Genomic DNA, 26,139 nt, shown 5'->3' with positions numbered 1-26,139 from the left:
CTACTTAGCAATAGATTAAATATGTAGACAACTACAATGTAATATATATATATATATATATTTGTACATAAATATGAATATACAAACACACCTATATTTTGGCGGTCAGAAACTTCACTTAGTTTCTACCATAACCTGAGCCATAAAATATTCCTGATCACAATACAGTTTCTCTACTCACAGATCTGTCATCCAAGAGGCATCTAAGGAAAAGACATCCTTTCTTATTTCAAGAAGGTACACTAAATCTTTTTATTTCATGAAGGAACACTCTATAGTTGTTTTCATATGTATAAAAGCTTATTTCAGATATTTCCCAAGAGAGTTTTTGTTACCTGTGTCTCTCGTAATTTCTGGAAAAGGGAAATTTTCATAGTTCACAGATACTAGGCAACTTGGGACCTGGACTGATACTGATTTCTGGGGATAAAAAAAAAATGAAATCACCCAGTTTCAAAGATATCATTTAAATAATTTTGTTATGGGAAACTGACATTATTTGCAATCACCAAAACAAGGAAACTCAAATGGAGGAATACAGATAGTTTATTCATTCTGGCAGCATTGATCAGAGTTTCATCCCAGGGAGCTCTAGCCCCAAGTTTAGTTCTTCCACATTCTCCCTGCATCATTCTTTAACCTGCACAATATTGGTTGGCTTAAATTATCACAGCCTAGTGATTATCATTACAGGTGCTTATGTGCCCTAAGACCACCAAAAGAAAATTTCTTCTCCAGAAGTGTTTGTAGAGGCATATTTAGGGCAGGAATTAAGACATTCTTTAACAGAGTTTATTGCAAGAAGGAGAGTTCCAAACACATATTCTACTAGATAACTGGTATTCATTTTTCAAGGTAGCTTTCTACATTTTAGCTTTGACTCTTATTTCAAGAAGGTGCACTTTGATTCTGGGCTTTGATTCTTTCCAACACAGATTTTACTTAGCGTTCATAAAACTGCTGTAAGGTGAGTACTAGATTCCAGAGTAGAAAAATCAGTCATAAAATAATATTAGACAACAACAAAAGTGATACCAAATGCATGAGTATATTTCTTTTCCCTTTCATTTTGACAGATGGAGTTTTATTTCAATATTTTATTTATTATTTTTATTTTATGTGTATGGGTGTAGTGCCTTCATCCGTGTAAGTGTACCCATGTTGTGCACCACCTGTGGAGGTCAGTCAGAAGGGGGTATTGAATTCCCCAGAACTGGAGTTACCTAAGGTTGTCAGCTGCCATATTGTTGCTGGGAATCCGAGTCCTCTGCAAGAGCAACCAGTGCGTTTAAGTGCTGAGTCATCTCTCCTGCCCAGATAAATGGACTTTTGATGTGACTCTGATTCTAGTGGCTTCACTGAGTACATGCTCCCATCACCTGACCTTTCTCCAGTTAAACACCCAGTCAGATGGAACATGCTCAGCATATTCGCTATTTTATCCACAGTGTATTATGTGAAGCAGAGCTGCTGTTCCTCCTAAAACCATGGGGCCAAACTGGAAATGTTAGCCATTATTTTTGTTTGTCAGCTGTGGATGGGCTCTGATGGCCTGACTAAAGTTATTAGTTCCCAAAGGTAAAATATTTCCAATAACAGACACAAAACCTGGACTCATAAAATTGGAATATAAGAACTTCCTCCTGTCACTATTCATCTCCTTGAACTTTTGAAATTATAAGTAGAAAAAAAAATTACTCTTCTGGCTAAGGAGATGAGTGATCCTAATTTCCTTAGGTGAAAATTATGTGGCTCTTAAAAATTATGGGCAGAAGATATTATGCCTAAATCCATTTATGTCTATTTATAGTTCAATATTCAATAACAATGGCAATGAGAGGATGTTGAAACTCATTGATCCTAAGCGTGCATGCATACACACACACACACACACACACACACACACACACACACAATGGGATCAGACACTTTAGCCATAAAGTATTGGGTTGTCTTAACTTTCATGAACCTTGAAGCATCTCCAGGGCAGGACTGATATAGAGGACTGCTTACTACATGAGAATATTGATAGGAAATGCTCAGTAAGAGTATAAGAATCCATTCTTTAAAAGAAAGCATTATTAAAGCATATTAACATAGAAGTAGAAGCATTTGATAATAAATGTACCACCAAAAGAAGAGAAGCGAAATTCACAGTGTAGCCTTTGGTAGCAAAGCTAATCCTTGGGACTGGTGCGATACCCCAGTGTTTGACAGTACTTGGTGCTCCTGGAGAAGACTGGGTTTTAGTCCTAACACCTACATTAAATGCCTGACATCTGTTTATAACTCCAGGTTCAGGCACTCTTATGCAGTCTTCTACCCTCTTTTGTCACTGGCATACATGTTCACTCAGATACAGATACACATGAACCAAAATAAAATAATTGTTTTAAAAGCCAGTAGAAACTTCATCTTCCTAAATTCTAAATGCTTCAGATGGCTTTTGATTTCATGGGTGAATCCTGAGAGATACTGAAGACACATTAGACCAGTGAAAATACTTACTACATTCTGAATATTTCTCTCAAAATTGTTTTTCTTTTCAAATCAGAAATTGTGTGGCAGACATTGTGATGACAATGTTCCCCACGAGAGTACATGAGACACGGGAATATCATGAGAGAAAATCCACTCGCAGGCGAGTCCCCATTGTGTTCTACAAAATCTGATGAAGAGACAACAGCCAACTTCTCTTTTCCTGTTTCACATCAATAAACACATTGATTTTCGTGTCACACAGGAACTGTGTTCTCTAACATATTTTAAATTTAATCAAGCTGGGATTAATTGGTAGTTCGAAGTGATATTGATTTAAGGCTTCTTCAGGAAAGGCTTGGAAGCAAAAAGATTTGAGTAAAGTTGCTTTGTACCTCTCATGGAGGACATGTTTGCATGTAACATGAATAGTTTTCTCAATTCTTCTTTGATTGGAGAATTGAGATTCCTTTGATGTAGAGTTGAGATTCCTCCTTAATTATAAATTAACAGACATTTGTTGTCATTATATTTTAATACCCTTATGACAATGGTTTATATGCTTTACGAGCACCTGGAAAACAGAATAAATTAATCACTGAAGCCTGTTTAGCTATTGATCCAGATTTACTAGGAAACCTAGAGATATACCAGTTCTTCTATTCTGACCATTTATATTCAGCAAATTGAGTGGTCAGTCAACCATATTTATCAGGCACCATGGTGGTAGGGCTTTGCTTCTTCTACAGTGGCCCGTGTTCAATTGTGTTTGTCTTTGCTACAAGTTACTATTTGGTGTTAAACATGTAACTCTTCTTCATATTCAGTCTTCATTCTCATTAGCATATTGAATACTCACACTAGTGATGGATTCCAACTATCATAATCCATAGGATCAGACTAGATAGCTAATTCAAACAATTTCCATGCTAAGCTATCAAAGACTTTGATTAAAATTACTTAAGAAATTGCGTTTTAAACTCCTAAAGTAGAGAGGCCTTTCCAAATTATCTAAAATATGACAACTTGGGGAACATGTACAATATGCAGCCAGTCCCTCAGTCACAGAATTAGAATAGCCAGGCAAAGGCATGCAGTACCTATATACTAGTCAAAACAGTTCAGGAAGACAGAGGATTCTGCATCTATTACTATTATACCATTTTTGAAGGATAGTCAATTCCCATATGTGTGATAATCATGCTTAGAAAAGCTTATACTTAGATAATATGCTTAGAAATTTATAGAGACTTCTATCAATAGGTTAATATATTTTTGAGAGAAAAACTAGACTACTAAAGAACAAAGCAACTTGGATAGAAAGTCAATATATGTTTTTGATCTAGACAGAATGTAGCACAAAGCTGAGACTGATTGATTTTGGGTCCCATGAGGAGATCACAGTGGTAGGAAGCAGAGTAATTGTTTTTCTTCTTTTTTTTCTTTTTCTCATATTATTTTATTTATTAATTTTATTTTATGTGTATGAATGTAATATCTGCATGTAGGTAGGTACACAGTGTCGTGCAATGCTGCAGAGGTCAGAAGAAGGCGTTGGATCCCCTGGAACTGAAGTTATAGATGGTTGCCTGCTGTCATGTGTGTGCTGGGAATTGAACCCAGGTCCTGTGGAAGACAAGTCAGTGCTCTTAACCACTGAGCCATCTCTCCAACCCCACAGCAGCAGAGTGATTTTATGGTGACAGCAAAGTCTTCAGGATGTTACCAAACAACCACTAATAGAAAAATGTACTTATTCCCTGATTATGGTGAATAAGGCAGTAATGAGCATCAATATATATTGAATCAAAGCAACAAACATGGTTGTACAAGTGTCTCTAAAATAGGATGGTATATGTATGTATGTATCCAGGAGTGGTATAACTAGGTCATATGGTGATTGTATTTCTAATTTTTTTAGAAACTTCCAGTCTTATTTCTAAAATGACCGCTCTTTTTTATGATCATATAAACAGTGTATAAAAGTTCCTTTGCACTACATCCACACCAACATTTGCTGCCATTTCTACTCCTGATGATGGCCACTCTGACTAGGGTGAGATGGAATCTAATAGTAATTTTAATTTGCATTTCTCTGAAGGCTAAGGAAGTCAAGTACTTTTAAAAAGTGTTTCTTGGAGCTTGAGAGATGGTTCAGTGGTTAAGAATACTGACTATTCTTGCAGAGGACCCGGGTTCGATTCCCAGCACCCACATGGCGGCTACGGACTGTCCTTAACTCTGGTTCCAGGGGAATCCACAGCCCTCTTCTGACCTCCACTGCATTGCATGACATAGGTGTACTCACATGCATGCAGGCAATACATTCATACACATAAAATAAAAAAATAAAATAAATCATAAAACTTTGTTTAAAAGTGTTTCCCAGCTACATATATTTCCATTCCCATTTTGAGAATTTTCTGTTCAGTTCTATACCATATTGTTTTGAATTTCATGTTCTAAACATGAATCTTCAGTTGGATGCATAGCTGTTAAAGATTTCGTCCCATTCTGTGTGCTGCTGGTCATTTGCTCCATGGTTTCCTTGGCTGTTTTGAAAACTTTCAGTTTCATGAGATTCCATTTTTCAGTTATGTCTGTTTCTCTGAGATGAAGTATATTCCTTAATTATCCTCTAATAGTTTCAAAGTATCAGGTCTTATCCTGAGGTCTTTGTCTTATTTGGAGTAAAGTTTTCTGTAAGATGAGAAATAAGGGTCGAATTTTCCCTCACATGTTGGAATCTATTTTTCCCAGCACCATGTGTTGAAGATGGTATATCTTTTCCATTACATATTTAGGTACTTGTAAAAAAAAAAAATCAAAGGTAAATGTAGTTGCTTAGACTTGTATCTGGGTCTTCAATTATTCCATCTATCTAATTTCTTTTTGTAGGATGGCTATTTTCAGATTATTGGTTCATCTGATTCATAGCATGGGCGTTCTTTTCATATTCTCATGTTTTTCTAGAGTTTACTAGAATGTCTTTCTTCGGTCTCTTACATTTTAACTACAAAATTCTTTTGTTTCCTTGGTACATTTAGTCCAAGTAATTTACTTTTTTTGTGTGACTACTGTGAATGAGATTGTTTCCCTGATTTCTTTGGGAATTTTGTTGAGTCTTTAGTGAGGATGATGTCATCCACAACTATGAAGAACTCAACTTCTTTTCACACTTGTAATCTTTTATTCCGGTTTCATTCTCATTGCTTTAACTAAGAGTCGAAGCCCCATGCTGAATAGGACTGGAAAGAATGGATTGCTTTGGCTTCTTCCTGATTTTAGTGGGAAGACTTTTAGTTTTATTATTTCCATTTGAATTTTCCCCCATTTAGCATGATGTTGGCTGCAAGTCTGTCATATATAGCCTCTATTCAAGTAAGTCAATCACCCTCCACCCCTAACCTCTTTAGGTGTTTTTTTTAATGGAGGGATGTTAGGTTTTGTCAAAGGCTTTGTTATTTTTAATAAGTGATCACGTAATTTCTGTTTTGGATTGTATTTACGTGATGTATAAAACTTATTATTTTACATATGCTGAAACATCCCCACATTTCTGGTGTGAAGCCAACACGATTGTGATGAATGATCTTTTTGATAAGAGCTTGAATTCAAATTGGCACTATTTTATTGAGAAGTTTTGCACCACATATGCTCACCTAGGAGATCAGTAGGTAATTTTCTTTTTAATTCTGTCTTTATCTATTTTAGTATGAAGACAAAACTGGATTTATGAAAATAATTTTATAAAATTTATATAAGGCTATGCCCTATGTCCAGTTATCTTTCTAGCCTCAGGTTTCTGATATTTTTCAGGTATGGGCTCCATCTATGAAGCAGACTAAATCTGCTGTGATATTTGTCTTTCTGGGTCTGGTTACCTCAGTCAGGATGATTTTATCCAGTTCCATTCATTTACATGTGAATTTCATTATTCCATTTGTTTAACAGCTGAATAATATTCCAATATGCATATGTACCACACATTCATTGTCCATTCGTCATTTGATGGACATGCAGTTTGCCTCCAACTCCTGGCTATTATGAAAGAGCAGCAATGAACATGGAGGAATGGGTGTAGGGTAGGGAGTATTTTGGTATGCATCCAAGAGTGCCGTAGCTGGGTTATAGGGTAGATCAATTTCTAGCTTTTTGAGGAATCCTCACACTGATTTCTACAGTTTCAGCACTGGTTTGCAATGCCACCAGCAGTGGATAAGAGTTCCCTGTCCTATACATTTTCACAAACATTTATCTTTTTGTTGTTGTTTTTTGAATCTTAGCCATTATGAATGGGGTCAGATGAAATCTCAAAGTGGCTTTAATCAGTATTTCCTTGATGACTAGAGATGTTGAAGATTTTTTACCTATTTATCAGCTATTTGTGTTGCATCTTTAGAGAACTCCCTGTTCAGTTCCTTGCCCACTTCTTATTTTTTTATATTTAGTTTTTCTGAGTTTGTTGTATGTTCTAGATACTATCTCTCAGAGGAATTAGGTAAAGGCATGGTCTACATTTTGTATGTTGCCTCTTCAATCAAATGAACATGTCCTTTGAGGTACTGAGATTTTTATTTTCATGTGGTCTCATTTGTCAGTTGTTGGATATAATGACTGTATTCTAAGAGACCTATTCAGAATGTCCTGTCTTGTATCTATAAGTTCCAAAGTATTCTCTATCTAATTCAGTGTATTGGGTCTTAGTTTGAGGTTCTTGATACAGTTGGAGTTGTTTTGTGCATGGGGACAGATAGGAATCTAGTTTCATTCTCTTCGTGCCCTTCTCCAGCTTGATTAGCACCATTTGCTGAACATGCTATCTTTTCTCCAGTGTATATTTTTGATTCCTTTGTCATAACTCAGGTGACTATCAACATATAGATTTAAACTTGGAACCTCAATTACATTCGACTGATCAATGTGGGGTTTTTTTTTTTTGCACTTATTTTTGTTTTTATTGAAATTTTGTGTATTTCACAGAGAACATCTCAAGCACTCTAATCATTTTTCTACCCTGATCCCCACCAGCACCCTCCAATACCTGCTCCCCCACACACTGGAACCCATAAACTCTGTCATCTGCATTAAGGTCCAGTGTGTTAATTCAGTGTCCCCAGACGTTCCACAGTGCACATCCATCCACTAAGGTCTACTCAGTCTATCTAGAGTCCCTTGTTTTATAAAGATCATCAGTTCCTCACCTAGCAGTAATCAGTTGTCAATATATTTTCAGCTAAGAGTTGGCTCTGCTGTTCATTTCCCTAGTCCTATGCTGGGTTATTGTCTGCTTAGTTTGCATGGGACTTGTATATGCTGACACCATTGCCCTAGAATCATCTGAGCAGAGTCCCAAGAGCTTGGAGGATACAGAATACATATGGTCCTGCATCTCCTTCCTGTCCTTTACAATCTTTCCACCCCCTCTTCTGTCATGGTCCCTGAGCCCTGGGTGTGTGAAGTTTAATATAGGGGTCTTGTCTGAGACCAGAATTCTGCCAAATCTTAATCTGTATGTTTTGGCAATTTGTCACCTTTTATATTCCTGGCCCTATGTTTCATGAGAGAGCTTCACTAAAGAAAATTGAAAGATTCATTAATGTCCTCATCTTCATCCTGTTCTGTTACATGAGCCTAAGGTGTATAGGTTGTATTGCAAATGTGTCACTTAGCTTTGGGCAATTTATAGACAATGTCTGCATGTGAACAGTTGTGGTACTTGTTAATAGTCTCTAACTGGAGAAAAATGATCTTCTTTGTTAAGTGGTGACTGGAATACTTGTCTGTAAATATAGGGATAAGTATTTTGCACATAGTAAGAAATTATATTAGTCTCAGAATGTGACAGACTTGGGATTTTCTCTAAGATCTGTGATGACTCCAGCCATGTGTTTGGTTACGTTTATAGTACCACACTTAAGTTTCCTCCCAAACTCCATTTGAGTAGATCAATAATGCACATAAAAATTAAAATGGCAGGAATCAATACACATCTTTCAATAATAACTTTAAATATCATTCGACTGAAGTCCCCAGTGAAAAACACAGACTAGTTGAATGGACTAGGTTCAAATACCAGTACCCACATGGCAGCTCACAACTCTCCGTAACTCCAGTTCCAGGGGATCTGGTGGCCTCTTTCGACCTCCAAAGGCATTCCATGACATGGGTGAATTTATCTACATGAAGGCAATACACGTATACACATAAAATAAAATAAAATAAATAAAGTATTTTGAAAAACCCAAAATTCATTTTTTTGTTGTCTGTAAGAAAACCATCTCACCTTGAAAGGCTGGGATTACCTTAAGCTGAAAGGATGGAAAGAAATACTCCAAACAAATGGTACTCAGAAACAAGCAAGATTTGCAATTCTGTTATCTGACAAAATAGTTTTCAAATTGAAGTTGACCAGAAGAAACAAATGGTACACTTTATTCTGATCAAAGAAATAATTGGTCAAGAGGGTATAATAATCATGAACATATATGCACCAATTCTGGTGCGCCCAACTTCATAAAAACAGCATGACAGGATTTTAAGATACAAATTAATCCCAACTCACTAATAGTAGCTGACTTCAATACCCCGCTATCTCCATTAGGTCAATGGGACAAAGAACAGAGAGACATCTAAATTAATCAATACCATACATCTAATGGACCTAACAGACATCTACTGAATATTGAACCCAAGCAACAAAGAAAAAATTTTTTATTCAGTACCCCATTGGTCTTTTCCAAAATCGACCAGAACTGGGCCTAAAACAAGCTTCAACAAATATAGAAAATTGAAATAGTTCCATGAAGTCTATCAATGTGTCTTTTTTTAATGGCAATACTATGCTGTTTTACCTATATATCTCTGTAGTATAATTTGAGCTTGGGATGGTAATACTGAAGCAGTTCTCTTATTTTTCTGAATTATATTGGCTATCTTGTTTTTTTTGTATTTCCATATGAATTTTGAAATTATTTTACAAATTTCTGTGAAGAATTGTGCTGGGATTTTAATGGGTACTAATATCATATTAAACTGACATGATGATTTATTATTGTGCCCATAGATTAACATAGTTCTTAACTCTCATCAGAGAAATGTATTCATCTAGCATATTGCAATTAACATTGAAACTCACAACTGACCTATATGCAAATAAAAAGAGGTACAGAGTGCTTATCTCTTGTTAGAATACCTTTCTGATACTCCTCCCTCTGCAGGGTCAGAAACATTCATGGAAGAGAGAACAGATAGTTTCTAAGAACCAGAGGTGGTGGATGAGCACAAGGAAACAGAGGTTTCCAGAAAGCTGGTCAGTTATTCATGGGAACTCACAGCAACAGTGACAGCATGGACAAGTCTCATGGAAGCTCAAACCAGACAAACCCCAGCATAGACATAGGGAAGTGGGTAAGAAAACTCAACCCAACCTAAAGAAATTTTGGCAACCAAAACTGTACCTATAGAACTTGGTTGCTATCACATTTGGTCAGAGATGTTTCTTTTTGCTTGGATAGAAGTCCCCTTAATGTCTGGCATATAATTTGAGGCAGGAATCAATTTGTTCCTACAGGAGTGGATGGTGTTGGAGTTTAATAAAAGATAGGTTATGGAGTAAGAAGAAATAACTGAAGATAGAGTAATTCCAACATGCCTACATGTTACTTTGGAGTGCTTGATATTTTAAAAAGTTTGTGTATATTTTATAAGAGAGAAAGACATGTATGAAGATGATGGCATCAGAAGCTTGAAAAAATATTTGGGAATCCAATATTTATAAAAGCTAGTTATAGCCATAGTGGTAAATGCCATCAATCCAGGCCCTTGCATTGCATACCAAAGAAGAGAGGACAGAGAGGAGGTAGGGCAAAATTGATAAAAACACAAGAGGAATTCAAGAATGTGTAATGTGCTCTGAATGTCATTTACAAAGCAAAATCAAAGAAAATGTTCTCAATATTGCATTTTTTCCAAAAGTTAAGTTAAAAAAACATTAGTTCCAATGTGCTAGAAGTATTGCTGAAGTGTGAATAAAATATCTTTGTCCTTAGAAAACAATTTAAGCACAATTGTGGTTCAAAGGCCAGACTGCATAGAGTTAAGAATCAATTTGATAACATGCTGCTGTGTTTCAGAAGGATGCTTTAATCCGAGGGGAATGTGGATGGGCAATTGTAAGGACTGAATGCAATGATATACACGCAGTGTTTTGAAGTTAGGGTATGCAAACATAATAATCAAGGTGAGCAAGTTCCAGCAAGAAATAAGTATATAGTTTAGTTGAATAATGTAAATAAAGACAATAATCTGAAATGGTAAGGATGTAGAAGAAAAAAATTGAGTTCCAATAAAAAATAAGGTTTTACTGTACAATAAAGAAGAATAAAGTTCCCTCATTTTGTGTAACAAAAAAAGAAGGACTTGAGTGTTAGATATTTTATATAAAGAAGAGAAGTTAGAGAAAGATAGTAAAACATGTCTTTTTACTGGAAGCATACAAATTAAAATTATTAGCTAATAGCAAAGCAGGGAGGGTGACAAGGACAGGAAGAGATCCCAACACTAAACACAATTTAAGAAAAATTAGTGTTATTAAGGCAAGCTAAAGTTGCAGAAAATTTCAACTGTAGCAGATCTGTTATAAAGATTAATATTTTTTTCCTAAATCATTTTAGCTATTAAGTAAATAATAGGGAACATTATCATAAAATTGGTTTATTACATGAATGCATGAAAGACATAAGATTTCAAGACAATCAATACCATCATTAAATGTTTAAATGAAGGAAAGGGGGATGGGTGAACAGTGCTTGTCATGTGGGCATGAGGACTTGAGTTTGGATCCCTAGAGTGGAGGTAAAGCTGGATACAGAGCGCACAGTTATAATAAGTGCCTTTAAAGTGAGATGAGAGGCAGAGACAAGAAAGTCCCTTGGGACTCATGAGCCAACTAGCTTACCACAAGGGGCCTGGGCTTAACAAGATGGAGGATAAGTATTGAGACCTCAGGTCGTCCTCTGACCCAGTCCATGTACTTTGTGCCATATTCATGCCAACGCACACTATGACATACATGGACAGTCAGAGAGACAGATAGACAGACAGACACACACACACACATACACACATTTGCTTACAATCATGTAGAATCAAATTAACAGAAGCTGGTTTGAGGATATATGCCTTTAGTCCCAGTTACTTGGAAAGATGAGTAGAGGATGGGTAAGTTAAAGAGTCTGAAGTCAGTCTGGACAACCTAATGGCACACTGACCAAAACCCCAAACCCAACCAAAGCAAATCATAACAAAACAAGCAAATAGAAACAAAAATATTTGATGATCAGTCACAGGGCACAATAGCATGTAAGGCACCCTTTAATATTTGAAGATGTTGACCCTTTGGAACTCAATTAATTCCATTTAAACATTAACACATATCTAATAATCTGTGCAATATCTGACATCTTAAGAGGTAAGCACTGAAACACTCAACTACTTTTAAAACAAATAACAAAAGTTTCTTGGTTAAATTTTATGAATACATGACAATATAATCTCCAATTTCTCATTTTTATATTTGTTTGCCTCACAATCACTCCCATGACTTTTCTATTTGGCAGCATTTTTCAAAATTTGACCTTTTTATATACTTTTTATTTATTATTTTTATGTGTGTGAGTGTATTGCCTGCTTAAAAGTACATTCATGTCGTGCAACGCCTATGCAGCTCAGAAGACACTGTCAAATTACCCTGGAACTGGAGTTTCAGATTGTTGTTGGCACAATGTGGGTTCTGGGAATCAAACCTGGGTTCTCTTCAGGAGCAGCTAGTACTTTTAATCACTGAGCCATTTCTCCGGCCCTAGGGAAAACTTCAGAATCAGGCAACTATGTGTACAAAATGCCTTTCTTCAGCGGTGCTGTTGAGTGGCGAGTACATTCACAGTCAGCGTTTTCCTTCTGTATAGCCTTATTGCTTATTTTTGTTATTGTTTCTGTTTTTGTTTTCATTCTGGGATTCATTTTTTTGATACCAACATAGTCCTCTAGTGGAGTAATGATTTGACGACATGGACATACTCTGGACAAACGCTTTTAGTTAATCTTGCAACTAAAAAGTGAATGCTATTGTATCTTGTTTATAATGTCAGTGAGTTCACTGAACCTGCGCTTCTTTTGTTATGTGGAGAATTGCCTTAATCCCTCATGACCCATCCTTGTCCTTGACACAGAATGACATATGAATGTATGTGTGTCTATGATTTCATATCATCAAGCAACTACTGCAAACAGCACGTTTTCAGGGAGCAACAAAGATTATCCTAGTTGTGTTGCAAATAATAGATTAAATTGATAAAATCTATGGCTGTGTGCACATTATCAGGTATGTAGGGGTAAGAAGGGACAAAATTCTCTGGTCCAGTTTAATGTCCCATTTAATGCTGATTATATGGTTTTAATGCAAGAATGAACTCTTTCTCAAAAGCATAGTTCCCAGATTCTGAATGAACAGTTTGGAACAGGTTGGGTCCCTTTTCACTAAAATGAAAGCTAAAATTCAAGGTGCCGATATTCAGACATCACCTTAATGTTGCATTAGGTAGTAACTGTCACACTCTTACTGGACCTGAGCATGCCTGCATGTGTGTTCATTGTGACACAGATGCCAACCCCTAGCATATGTCACTCTGGTCATTTTTCAGTTTCATTTGTGAGATGGAGAATCTCTTCATGTTTATATATTTCTGTCTTTCAATTCAACAGTAGCTCCAATTCTAGAAGAACAATCCTCTCTTCTCTCTGAGGGTACAGATCACACATGTAGTGCAAAAACTTATATGTAGGCAATCAAACAGTCATACATATAAAAATAAATAAATAAATCTAAAATAATACCAGATGAACTTGACAGTTTTTTGTTTTGTTTTGTTAATAGGAACATATTTTATTTTTAGTTTTTTTGTTTTGTTTTGTTGTTTCTGGCTTAGAATGCTATTGAGAATTTCATACATGCATATAAGGTGTTTTGATAAAATCCATGCCTATTCCCTCCCCTCCAACTTCTCCCATATCTCCCCATCACTTTTCTCTGATAACATCATGTACTCTTTCTTCTTCTTTGATTTATTTATTTTTTTATGGAGCTTTTGGCTACTCTAACTTTTTCCCCTATGAAGAGGTAACCCTAAAATCTTTTAAAGATTAGATAAAAGTTCCCAAATATTTTTGACATTTTTGGCCTTTAGAATGGAGTAGGTTGTAAGAGGCCCAAGGACATTGTGACTTTTAGCCAAGAAACTGGCTACTTTTCTTTGGGATCATTTAACCCGAACTGCCTAGCAAATTCCTACATCCTATTCTTATCACACCATGCTCTGAAGAGGTTATCCAAACTGCCAATAGGGAATCAGGAATGTGGACTGTTCTGGCTTCTTCCATGCTGAATAGGGACACAGGGTGAGGAATTAGAGTACCCCTTCAGTGGGTCTATATAAAAGACTCCCAAATTGCATAACTCTTATTTCAAGGAGGAAAAGAAAGTATTTTGATTATGAATAGAAGATGTGAAGAGAAGCAAAGGGAACAGTAATTAGCATTACAAGTTCTAGACAGGGAATTAGAAAAAACGTCAGAGCAGGACAATTGTTCATATGAGAGTCCATTGGAATTTCTTGACAAGGGCTTCTTAAAGCAGCGCTCTCTTGGGTTCAGACTCATTTTTCTTTTGTCTTCCAAGGCCGGACACTAGACTGATGGATTCAGGATTTACTTTTAGGTATTTTGATAGCTGTTGGAGTAGTTAGAATCAGTGTCAGTTCCCTCTCAAAGGCTTCTAGATATGGTGAGAAAACAAATTTATCCATCATTTTAGAACAATAGCTGGTTGTTTCCCTTAGTGACAGGTGGGCACTACAGTATTGGAGACCATGATTTGAAGTCTTACATCTGAGCAGCACTTTCTGGTTTGGAACAAAACCATCAATGATAAATAATTGTCTAACTTTTTATATAGACTTAATCCTAACATCTGGAAGTGTAATCCTTTGAACTCTTAAAGAAATACACTGATGATTTTACTCTTTGGTTATATTTTCCTTTTAGTTGTTTAAGACCATACAGTTGGCCCAAATAAATCAATTTACTTTTACACTTTAGTTCATTTGAGGATCTATTCCTCAGGGGTCACATGGGTTTGGGAGGAGCTCCTGGCTCCTTTCTTTTACCAGTTCCATCTATGTGAAGATAAGTCAAAAGTCTTGCTTTACCATGTCTGTCTTTACGTGGAAGCATGAATGAGATGTTTCTTCTGAGTTGACCCTCCTCTTTGCAGTCTGGACACTGGTTCAAGTCCATCTCGTGGGGTCTCCCTGGACTCTGTGAACAAGAGGACAGGTGACTCACCACAGTTACAGGACATTTTGAGAGATGTTCCATAGTCCCCTGAAACTTAGTTGACCTTGGAAGGCAAGGGGCAAAAACTGTCCTGATCACATTAGTATAGGCCTCAAACTATGGCTGTTAAACATCCAATAAGATTAGCTCCACCAGTCTGGTACTTTTAATTATCATGTGCTATAAAGATAAGGCTGGGGTGAAAAAACAATATTCTCAGATAAACTGTGACTAGGCATATATTTTGTTTCTTAAACTAGTTGACTAAACTATGACCATAGACGTTTTAAGATTATATGTATATTATTTTTGTCTCATCCTTTATATGTCATAAAAACCTAAACAGACCTTAATCACTTGCTTAGGCTTTCTCATTTTTTCTATTTTGGAAAATATCTCCATTCCCATATCCTTTTAACATCTTTTCCATTCTCATTTTCTTTTTTAAAAAAAATAATTATGAGATATAATAGCATTAACAAATTTTCAATCTGTTGTGAGACTTCTGTTCCTGGGGATGCTAAGCAATCCATTCTTATAACTCCTGTATACAGTTCACACAACTAACATCATGAATTCATTAGTCATATTGTAAGTTATGCAGCCTTGTTCAAAAATTGTCCATTTATTGCCTTAGAAGCTACTTGGACACTTTTTCTCTGGTTTGCTAACTTTGTGTGTCACTAAGAAACTAAAATTATTTTTATATAAGTCATTCTTTATCTCCTTTGAGTGTCTTTCTCAGCTATATATATATATGTATGTATATATAGTGTGTGTATTTATACATTTAAGATGGAATTAACATTTTTTTCAAATATAAGGTACATTCAAGCTTTTATAAATGAATTGAATTGGCAATATTATAAACATAATGCATTTACTGAACCTATTGCTTTTGGATGATGTTTGTAATACATATTTCTTGTCTAGGTTTTAGAAAAGTAATTAAATTAAAATTACCCAAATAATTATACTTCTAGGCAGGAAAGATGTTGTATAGCATTAATATATTACATATTATGTGTGTTAACAGTCATAATTTTATCTGAAATTATACAAATTTGATGAACAAATACCCAAAACATGATTGTGGACTAGTTTTTTTAAATTATTTTTTTCTAAAATTAGGTGTAAATTAAATCTGTTATGTTTAAAGTTCTCATTGGAACAAACTATCCTGAAATTTCATTTATTTTATATTACAACTAATTTACTTTTTCTTCTGATGTAATTTAAACCTGATACACAACATTATTTTCTCAAATGCATCTGACTGTAATTCTAATGAACTGATGTCTTAGTTTGTCTCTCCATTGCTGTGACAAAACACTCTGACCACTACCAACTTGGGGAGGAAATGACTTATTTGTGTTACATCTCCCAGGTCACAGTTCATCCGGGAGCCCAAGGTAGGAACTCAGGGCAGGAACCTGGAGGCAAGAGCTGGAGCACAGGCCATGGAGGAATGCTGCTTACTGTCTTGCTTCCCTGACCCCTACTCAGCCTGCTTTCTTATGCAACACAGGACCACCTGCCCAGGGGTGGCACCACCCACAGTGGGCTGGGCCCTCCCACATCACTCAACAATCAAGAAGGTGCCCCATGGACATGGCCACAGGCCAGTCCAATGAAAGCAGTTCCCCAATTGAGGACCCCTCAACCCAGGTGTATCAAGTTGACACTAAAGTGTCCAGAACAAGTGAGATGCACATTCGTTTGTTGGATTTGAGTCTGCCGTCCTTAGATCATTTGGTCAGCTATAACTGAAAACAAGCACTGAAAATTTCTCCTTTAAGATGAAAATCTCAGGGCTGGAGAGATGGCTCAGTGGTTGAGAGCACTGACTGCTCTTGCAGAAGACCCAGGTTTGATTCCCAGCACCCACATGGCGGCTACGAACCATCTTTAACTCCAGTTCTGGGGGAATCTGAAGCCCTCTTCTGACCTCTGCAGCATTGCGTGACACAGGTGCGCTCACATGCATGCAGGCAATACACTCATAAAATAAAAACAAAAAGTAAAATCTTAAAAAAAGGTGAAAATTTCATCTTCAAAGAGAAAACAGTTCATTTAAATTCTTCACTACTAGTCAACAAGAGGTAATCCTGTTGTTCTTTGAACACCTTTATGAGCCTCATGGTAGGCACATTATCCATGTTCCATTAATTGTTGGCAATTAATTCTATATACTAGTAACTGGTTAACATATATAATATATACATATTATGTAATTTTAAAAGTTGTAAACTCAACCCAGCATGTTGGCACACCTTTATTCCCAGTAGTCATCTAGGTGAGCCTGTTCTATATATCCCAGGCCAGTTGGGGCTACACAGAGACCCTGTCTCCAAAAACAAAGAAACAAAAAAGAAACTCAGTTTTAGTGTAAACTTCCTTTACTAGAGTTTTTCAAAATTATCAGTAACTCATTCTATCAGCAAATTAGTCAAGATGTATTGGGATTCCCATGGATTTATTGATTCCATTTTTTATCCAATAAATGGCTTCCTTTGCTGCAATCAACACAGAATAAAATACACTGCTGATATATAATATAGTGTGATGGGAATTTTGGAAGAGCCATGAAGGCCAGAAATGCCAAATTGAATGTGGATTATTTAATAGGAGAGAAAATGCTGGTTAGATATGACCTGATGGTCCATTGCAGGATGTGTGAAGATGGCAGGTATCCTCTCTGATGTCACACCAGAGAACAAGGGGCAGTGCTGATCATAATAGCCTGAACTCAGAACAAAGAGCATGATTTGGGGGACTTGAATTGACTGCAAGGTGTGCACCTTCCCTTCCTCCAACATTAGTGCTTTCCACATGAGTCTGAGAAATACCATACTCTGCAGAAGGTGGGGCATGAAAGCACAGTGACTATGACGCCTGAAAAATTGACTAATTAATGTCTTCGTTTTTACCAATTACCAATTAAACTTTTTCTTTGACAATTTCACACAGACAGACAGACAGACACACACACACACACACACACACACACACACACGCATGTGCGCTCCATTCTGATTGCTCTTGCTCCCCCTCATCTCCCTCTCATCCTTGCCTCTTCCCTTCATGTCCCTTTCCCATGCTCATGTCTTTTTGTTTTCTCCAACTAAGTTAAAGCAGGCCCATCTGTGTGAACATGGTATAATCCTACCTTCCTTTCTATTGCTGTGTGATAAAATATCCTGACCTCCTCCAAAAAAATCTTAGGAGAGAAAAGGTTTAATTTTCATTTACAATTCCAGACACAGATCACCATTCTAAGGAAATCATAGCGGCAGGAGCTTGGAGCAGCTAGTCACACACCACATTTACAATCAAAAGAATAGAAAATTAAACACATGTAAGCTTGAAGATCAGTTAACTTTCTGGAATCTTCTAGAGCCTGAAGCCCCAAACAGGAATGGGGAACCCTTCCACCCCCATTTTCAGGCTGGGTCTTCCTAGTCAATTAAGGCAATCAAGATAAATCCCCACAGACATGCCGACTAGCCAATTTGAATGGCACATACCTCAATGAGACTCACTCCCCCTGTGATTCTACAGTGTGAAGCTGTTGTTAAAATGAACCATCACATGTACTTTGAAGGCTGATGGGCTCACAGTCGGTAATAAACTTCCGAAGAACATTTCTATGGATGTAGGTATGTTTGGTTGGGATCCTGAACCTTACTGACTGTAGCAGCTCTCTAGTGTAGGTATTTTCATTCACCAGAACTAAATCAAAGCCTAGTTGTGGTAGCAGGCAGCAGAAATCCAAGCACCTAGGAGCTACAGTCAGAAGGACTGAGAGTTCAAGGTCAGTCTGAGATACATAATATGAGCCTACTCAAAAATTGACAGAACAGAAAAGAAATTAATTTATGTTATATTAGCACCTAGTGAGGTCTCTAGCCAGTGACAAGCAAGTGTAGCTGCATGTACTACAGTCTGAATTTCATCTCCATATCTCATCTTCCTAACTTAAGGCTGTAGAATCATGGATAACCATGTTTGGTAGACACAGTTTTGTCTAGTGAAAAGAGCATGCCTCCAAGGATAACATGATAACAAATGATAGGGGTACAGACATGCTGTGGAAAATTCAGTATGTTCTACATCTAATGGCCTGAATACTGTTAGTGGTTTGATGTCTGGTGGTTTACCTCCATCAGAAACATCCTATTCCTTGTTCCTGGCATGCTGAAGGTTATAGATATAGATTCTATCTCCACGAGCATCTAACATTGCCTTCTTAGAGACAATAAAAAAGGTTGAAATGAAATGACAAGACACAGAAAAACCCACTATTTATAAAACATTTTCCTTTCTCAGCACAGCCAATTCTTCTATTCCCCTAGCATAATGGCATCTGTTTGGTAATAGCTTTACTTTTCTTCCTTTGATACTTCAGACTTAGGGATTGTTGCTTGTTTGTTTGTTGTTTGTTTGTTGAGGTAGGGGCTCATGACCTAGGCTGAGGTCTAAAGCTTAGGCCTTCTCCAACCCTCAAGGAGATTAGGCTTGCAGTTGTGGGCTACCACATCTCATTTGGGAACTCTATAGGCTCCCAGCTGTAGTCACGGATCTTTTATTTTACTTCTTAACCACATATTTTAAATATTTTCTATAGCAAATCACATTTGGTACCTCATTAGATTTGTGAATCTAAATTCTTTAAGTATGCATTGTTTCATGCTATTATATTGAATAATATATATTGACTTTGCCAACAATTTTATGGTTGAAGATTTCCCCAATAGATGGTTAGTATACTATAAGTGATTGAGAAAACATCATTAGAAAAACTACTTAATATTCCAAATGCATGTGATGTATTTCAAATAATATTTTTTTCTTCTGCAACACAGTCTCACTTTGACACCCTGGCTGCCCAGAAAATCTCTATGTTAACCTGGCTGGCCTGGTCAGAGATTTGCCTGCCTTTGCTTCTCATGTGCTTGGATTAAAAGACTCTGCCATTGTATGTGGCCAACTTCAAATATTCTCCACAATCTTTCCTTAATATCTTTACTTGCTAAATATAATATTAATACAGGTGACAGAGAATGTTTGATGTAACCTAATTCATAAAATGCCATTCTTAATTCTTGTGTGGCATTCCGTCTCTGGCTGGGTGGAGGATTTTACTTGTATGAGTGCAGAGAACAAGTGGAAGTGCTCATAAATGATCTATCACAGTGGGCTAAACCAAGAGGAAGAATTTACTTGCTACCAAACATGTGCTCTGTTTTGTGTGGGTAATTCCAAGAAATCATTCCTGAGGTGATACCATTTGCTTAATTAACATACTACCAAATTCCGGAGGCAAACTTTATTTCTCTTGCAGTTTGGTGAATGAGACATGAGAATATAATGTAATTAAAGGGAATTTTTATGATAAGGTCTCAATATGTATTACAGGCAGACTTCAAACCTCAGACCACCCTGCCTCTAGCTCTGAAGCACTGGGATACAGATAACTTTCCTTTGTATGCATTCATGGCTGCTAACACGCCCATGTGTGCATGCTGAGTGTAGCATGATGTCCAGAGACACATGTATGCTGTGTGCACTGCATCTCAACATTTCTTTCCTAACATTGTCTGTTGCTCGCAAACATCATTTTTTCAAATACACTTTAAAATGATGCTTAAAAATATATATTTATGAGGTACCACATGATGTTTCAATACTTGTATATGTAGAGGGTAATGTAAAAATGCAAGTAAGCATGCAGATATCCTCTAAGATTGAGTATTGCTTTATAGTGAAAGCATCTAAATTTCCTTCTTGAAATTTGCAGTAACTGTCATTAACACTAGTCATCCTACTGTGTAATAGTATAGCAGAACTTATTCTTAAACAACCATTTGAATTATAATTATGTACAGAAGAATGCATTTATTTTAATTACATAGTTTGATGAAAATTAGATAGAAGTGTATACATATTTGAAACTACCACAAGATGAAAAAAAAAAGAAAAAAACAAGTTTTTAAAATACCCAAAAATTTTTCCCACACCTGACTTAGGCATTTTTCTACCAGGCCTGGCAGCATATGCTCAGTGGTATGAGCTCTGTCACTATGGATTAAGTTTGTAACTTACTGGTTTTCAAAAAGCATTTTGTAAAGTCATGCTGTGAAGCACATCTTTAATCCCAACACTCAGGAGATAGATGCAGGTTGATCTCTGTGAAATTGGGGACAACCTGGTCTATATAGTGTGTTCCAGGCAAGCTGGAGCTACAGGGAGACCCTGTTTCAAAAAAGAAAAATATCATCCTGCAGTGTGCATTTTACTGTGTATGGATTCATGTTTTTCAGTTTTAATTTTGAGCTTACTTGTGACTTTACATATATCACCAATTTATATCATATGGGGGATGTGATGCAATGCATTGTGTGGATAGTCCACAATTTTTTTTCTCCCTCCTCCAACACCTCTCATATCTCACCTACTTCCTCTCAATTTCCTGTCCTCTTCTTGGATTTTTTTTTCTACATATACATTTATACACCTATCATTCTCTATATAATGCAGTATGACCATTTCGTGGTGCTCATGTATACCTGTGTTTAGGGTTGCCCACTTTGGATTAGATAATGTATCAGGAAGCTTATCCCTGGAGAAAAATGATTCTCCCTCTCCCAGCATCCACTGATTTCCCATAGCTCTTCATTTAGTGATAGGACCACATGAAGACTGTCCAACCCACATTTTCACGACAACTGGTTTGTCATTTTGCAGGTCCTATTAGGCTACCATACTATGCAAATTCCATGGGTGCACCTTCCCTGTCCATTCTGGAATGCATTATCTAGAAATTGGCATCTTGTTCCTGATTCTTTCAATCTTTGTGTGCTTTCTTCTGGAATATTCCTTGAGCATTAGGTATAGAGGTTGCATTGTAGGTGTATCAGATACTGCTGGCAACCCACGGTCACTTAGAACTCTCTATTTTGATGATGAATGGAGTTCTATTCAGCTGTAAAAAAATGGAAGCATAAAATATGCAGGCAAATGGATAGAACTACCAAATGTTATACTGATAGAGGTAACACAGATTCTGAAAAACAAGTGATACATGGTCTATCTCATTTGTGGATCCTAGCTACAAATTCTTAGATGGGAGTGTGTACCTCAAGGAACTGTAGGCAGTAAGAAACTGTTAGGAGAGAGGGGGGATAGTAGGACACAGGTGTTTTTCAGGTAAGAAATTGTTAAATAGAATGAATTTCAACTGGTGATGGAAGTGGGAGGGCTATTCAAGGAGAGAGGGAAAAGAGATCATCAATACTTCAATGATGTGAGAAACCCTAGGGAAAATTATTATTAGAAAGTCTACTCAAATAAACAAATAGTATATATCTAAGGGCATATGTATAACTGAAAAATATGTAAAAATCACAGTGACAGGCAAGAGAAAACTCCCTTTGAGTTGTTCTTCATGATAGTCCAAGAGACTCAATACCCTATTGCTGAGAACATGACGTTCTTTGGACATATGCTTGGAGTTATTGAGCTGGAACCGAACTGGAATCCTCCTTCCCAAAGACTAGCTATCATTATACCAGAAGGTATTATGCAATTGCCAAGGGAGAGAACAATCACTTACCTAACCTATAAATCATGACAATGACCAGCCCAGCAAATTATCTCTTTTGGTAAAAAAATGGCACTTTTAGCCTAACAGTAATCAATGGCTGTGTAATTGAACTTAAGAGGGAATCCATGCAAGGTACTGTTAACATAGCCACATACACATGACTGGAGAGGACATAGAACCTAGATAGGCCAACAACTGCGAGTCTCAAACACCAAGAAAATGTCTTAATATAATCTAAATACATATGCATGTGCACGGACAAGTTCAGATCTTAACCACTCATCAAAAAAAAAACAAAACATCTTTTTGCAACAGATTGAGACTATTACAAAATTCTACAACTGGTTATATTTATCCTCTCATTTGACTTTGTACATTTTCCTTGATTCCAATTCTTAACCATTACTAATGTAGATTGCACAGTTATTCACACTAAACTGTTGATGGCTCTGATTTTATGAGTCCTACTAGGCATCAAATGATAAATGTATTGTAAAATAATTGATAAAGATGTTTTCTAAGATGGAAGTAATATATGCACACTTATCAGCTATGTGTTGCTTCTAAATCCAATTTATCTATATTTTCCTTTGGTATTTCATATATTATTGTGATCATAAGAATTCCTCACTTGGGGCTGGAGAGGTGACTCAGGAGTTAGGGGCACTAGCTGTTCTTACAGAGAATCCTGTTCTGTTCCCAGAATCCATACGGCAGGTAACAATCATCTGTAACTCCAGTTCCTGATGATCTGATGTCCTCTTCTGGACTGTGAGGGCATTGTACAACATGGGTGCACTTACATGAAGGGAAACACTCATATACATAAAATAAATAAGTAAATAAAAATTAAAAGAATTCTTCACTTACCCAAATACATGAAGATGCTTATTCCTTTAAAGTTGTCCTTTAAATGCTTTTAGCATTTGCTTTTCTTTTTTATGTTTTAGTTTATAAATCAGTTTGGGTAAAATGTATTTAAGGTGAATGTTGTGAGATATCATTGAAAACAAATATGGCTTCTTTACTATGATGTTGGATGTGGGCTTATATTATATTTCCTTTACTATGTTGAGAAACGTTCCCTGTATCCTTAGGTACTCTACTACTTTATTTCATTATGAATGGATGTTGGATTTTTCAAAGGTCTTTTCTGCATTTAATGAGGTGATCATGTGGTTTCTGTTCTTGAGTCTGTTTAGGTGGTGGATTACATTTATTGATTTACATATGTTGAACCATGCCTGAATCTTTGGGATGAAGCCAACTTGATAATGTTGAATAATATTTTTATGTGACCTTACATTCTGTTTGAGAATATTTTATCAAGACTTTTCACACCTGTATTCCTTAGGGCAATTAGCCTACTTTCTTGTTGGCTCTCTGACTAGCTTTGTTACTAGAGTAATAACAGCTTCATAAAAAGAATTTATGAGTGATCTTTCATTTTCTATTTAGTGCGAAATTTTGGGGAGTATTGATATCCGTTTTTATTTGAAGGTGTGGTGGAATTCTGCACTGTATCTGTCTGTGCTCTTTTTACTTGGAAGATTTTAATTACTACATTTATCTACTTGGCTACTATGGGTCTGCTTAAATTATTTAAGTAATATTGACTTAACTTTGGTAGGCCTTACATGTGTTGAAACATAACAAAAGACAACATTATTCAGCTGTTAAAAACTGAAATTATGAAATTCATAGATAAGTGGATGGAACTGAAAGCAATCACACTGAGTTAAACCAGAAACAGAGACAAATTTCACATATTCCTCTAATAGCTGGATGCTAACTTTGAATTCTTAGATATTCATGTTTTAGTTGGAAAGTCGAGGCTTTCAGGAAACAAATGGTCAGGGTGGGGCCACCTGAGCTGGTGATACAACACAGGGATACAAATGTGCAATGTGGAATGTTGAGTCGGAAGGGATAAATGGAGTGGGGAATGTGACACTAGAGGACAGAGTATAGGAAGAAACAATGACTGCTAAAGGCCTTTATAAATAGCCATGTGCAAATATACCACTATAGAAGCTTTTTAAAATATATACATATACATCATCAAGACATACTAAAAGTAGTTGTTTAAGTTGCTCTTAAAGCAAGGGAGCATTGCCCTACTAGACACCATAGGCTAGTGAAGTAAAAGCCCAGTGCCAAGAGTGAACTACCTTTTTATAAACTGTTGACTAGGATTCCAATAGACTTCAAACAATAATTGCTAATCCATCTTGCTTATCCATGAGAATTAGGTGGTAATAACATTTCACTGAAGACACTCATACATGAGATCTAGAACAAACAAAGAGAAATTAAACCGGTGCAAACTTCAAAGTTTAATTTCTATTGGCTAGCTTTCATAATGCTGGAAGGAGCTATGCATGCTATCAGAAAAGAAAATTGATTATCAGCCTTACCCAGCTGTAAAGTGTGTGAAGTAAACCAGTGGGCCTGGCAAGAAACGCCTACTGGTGCAAAAATGGCGTCAACATTATGGGACTAACCAACTACTTTCTAATTGTATTTATGATATGCTTCATAAGATGGAGTCATCTATGACACTGATATCAGGACTAGGGACCTGGGGTTAGATGGGTCACAGACTATAAGGGAGAGTCTAATATATTCTTGTAAATAGATAGTTGAGCTCACACTGATTAATTCACAATATGAATTTACAGCCATGTTGAGAGAAGGCACAATTCCCACCTAAACTTGAGATCCCAGAGTTGATGTGGATAGGTGGGTAAGAAACTCCAACCCAACCTGAGGAGCTACTGACAAATGATGCTTTTAGGAGGGATAGAGTCAGTCTCATTCAAGGGTGAGAGTCATGGTAGGTAGACCAGGCTCCACTGGAAGGACATGAACCAAAGGGCATTTGGAACAACAGTTTGACACTATAGGCTTTAATAAGTGTATAAAATAATCTACATGAAATTGTTCATGAATAAAGCTACAAATACATGTACACATTTAGGGAAAATGAAAGATAAATATGATTTATGTGATCATGAAAATTATAAAAAATTATATGCATCTGTATAAAATAGATATCATGCATTTAAATTTATATGAATCCTTATATTTAATCTTGCTTCACTTTTTAATATTGCAATAAAATATTATTCTTATTCAGTTATAATTTCTGAAATTTGAATTAGGTTTAAAATGTTTCCATTAATGTGGCTGGTGATGTGCAGGCTGAAGGCCTCGTTGCCTCATTTGTCCTTTGAACCATGTCCTTTCTTTTCGATTTTCATTGTTTATTATTTCAGAGGGAAAGTAAGAATGATTGTCACAATATTTAGCATTCCATTTAAAGTTTGTGGGATTTTCACAAACTATGACCTATGATTTCTTTCTTTCTAAGTAATTCAGTTTTATTTTTTATTTTTTCATTGAACTTTGGTACATTTCATATAACAGTTCTTAATCAAATTCAGATCCACCACCCTCCTCATCTACGCCCTCCCAAAGGACCACATGTATTCTACCACACAATTTAAGTCCTATACAGTCAAGCATTTGTACCCAGATGTCCTTTGATGCAAATTCATCCAATGGAGTCTAGTCAGGCTATCTAGAAGATGTTGGTATGCTCTACTTTCCCTCACCAAGTAGGAATCATTCTCTAGTAGTTCTCATTAAAGCCTTTAAAT

Source organism: Nannospalax galili, unplaced genomic scaffold (assembly GCF_000622305.1).
Source record: "Nannospalax galili isolate Female #2095 unplaced genomic scaffold, S.galili_v1.0 scaffold252, whole genome shotgun sequence".
Lineage (NCBI taxonomy): Eukaryota > Metazoa > Chordata > Mammalia > Rodentia > Spalacidae > Nannospalax > Nannospalax galili.
This window is presented reverse-complemented; position numbering follows the sequence as displayed.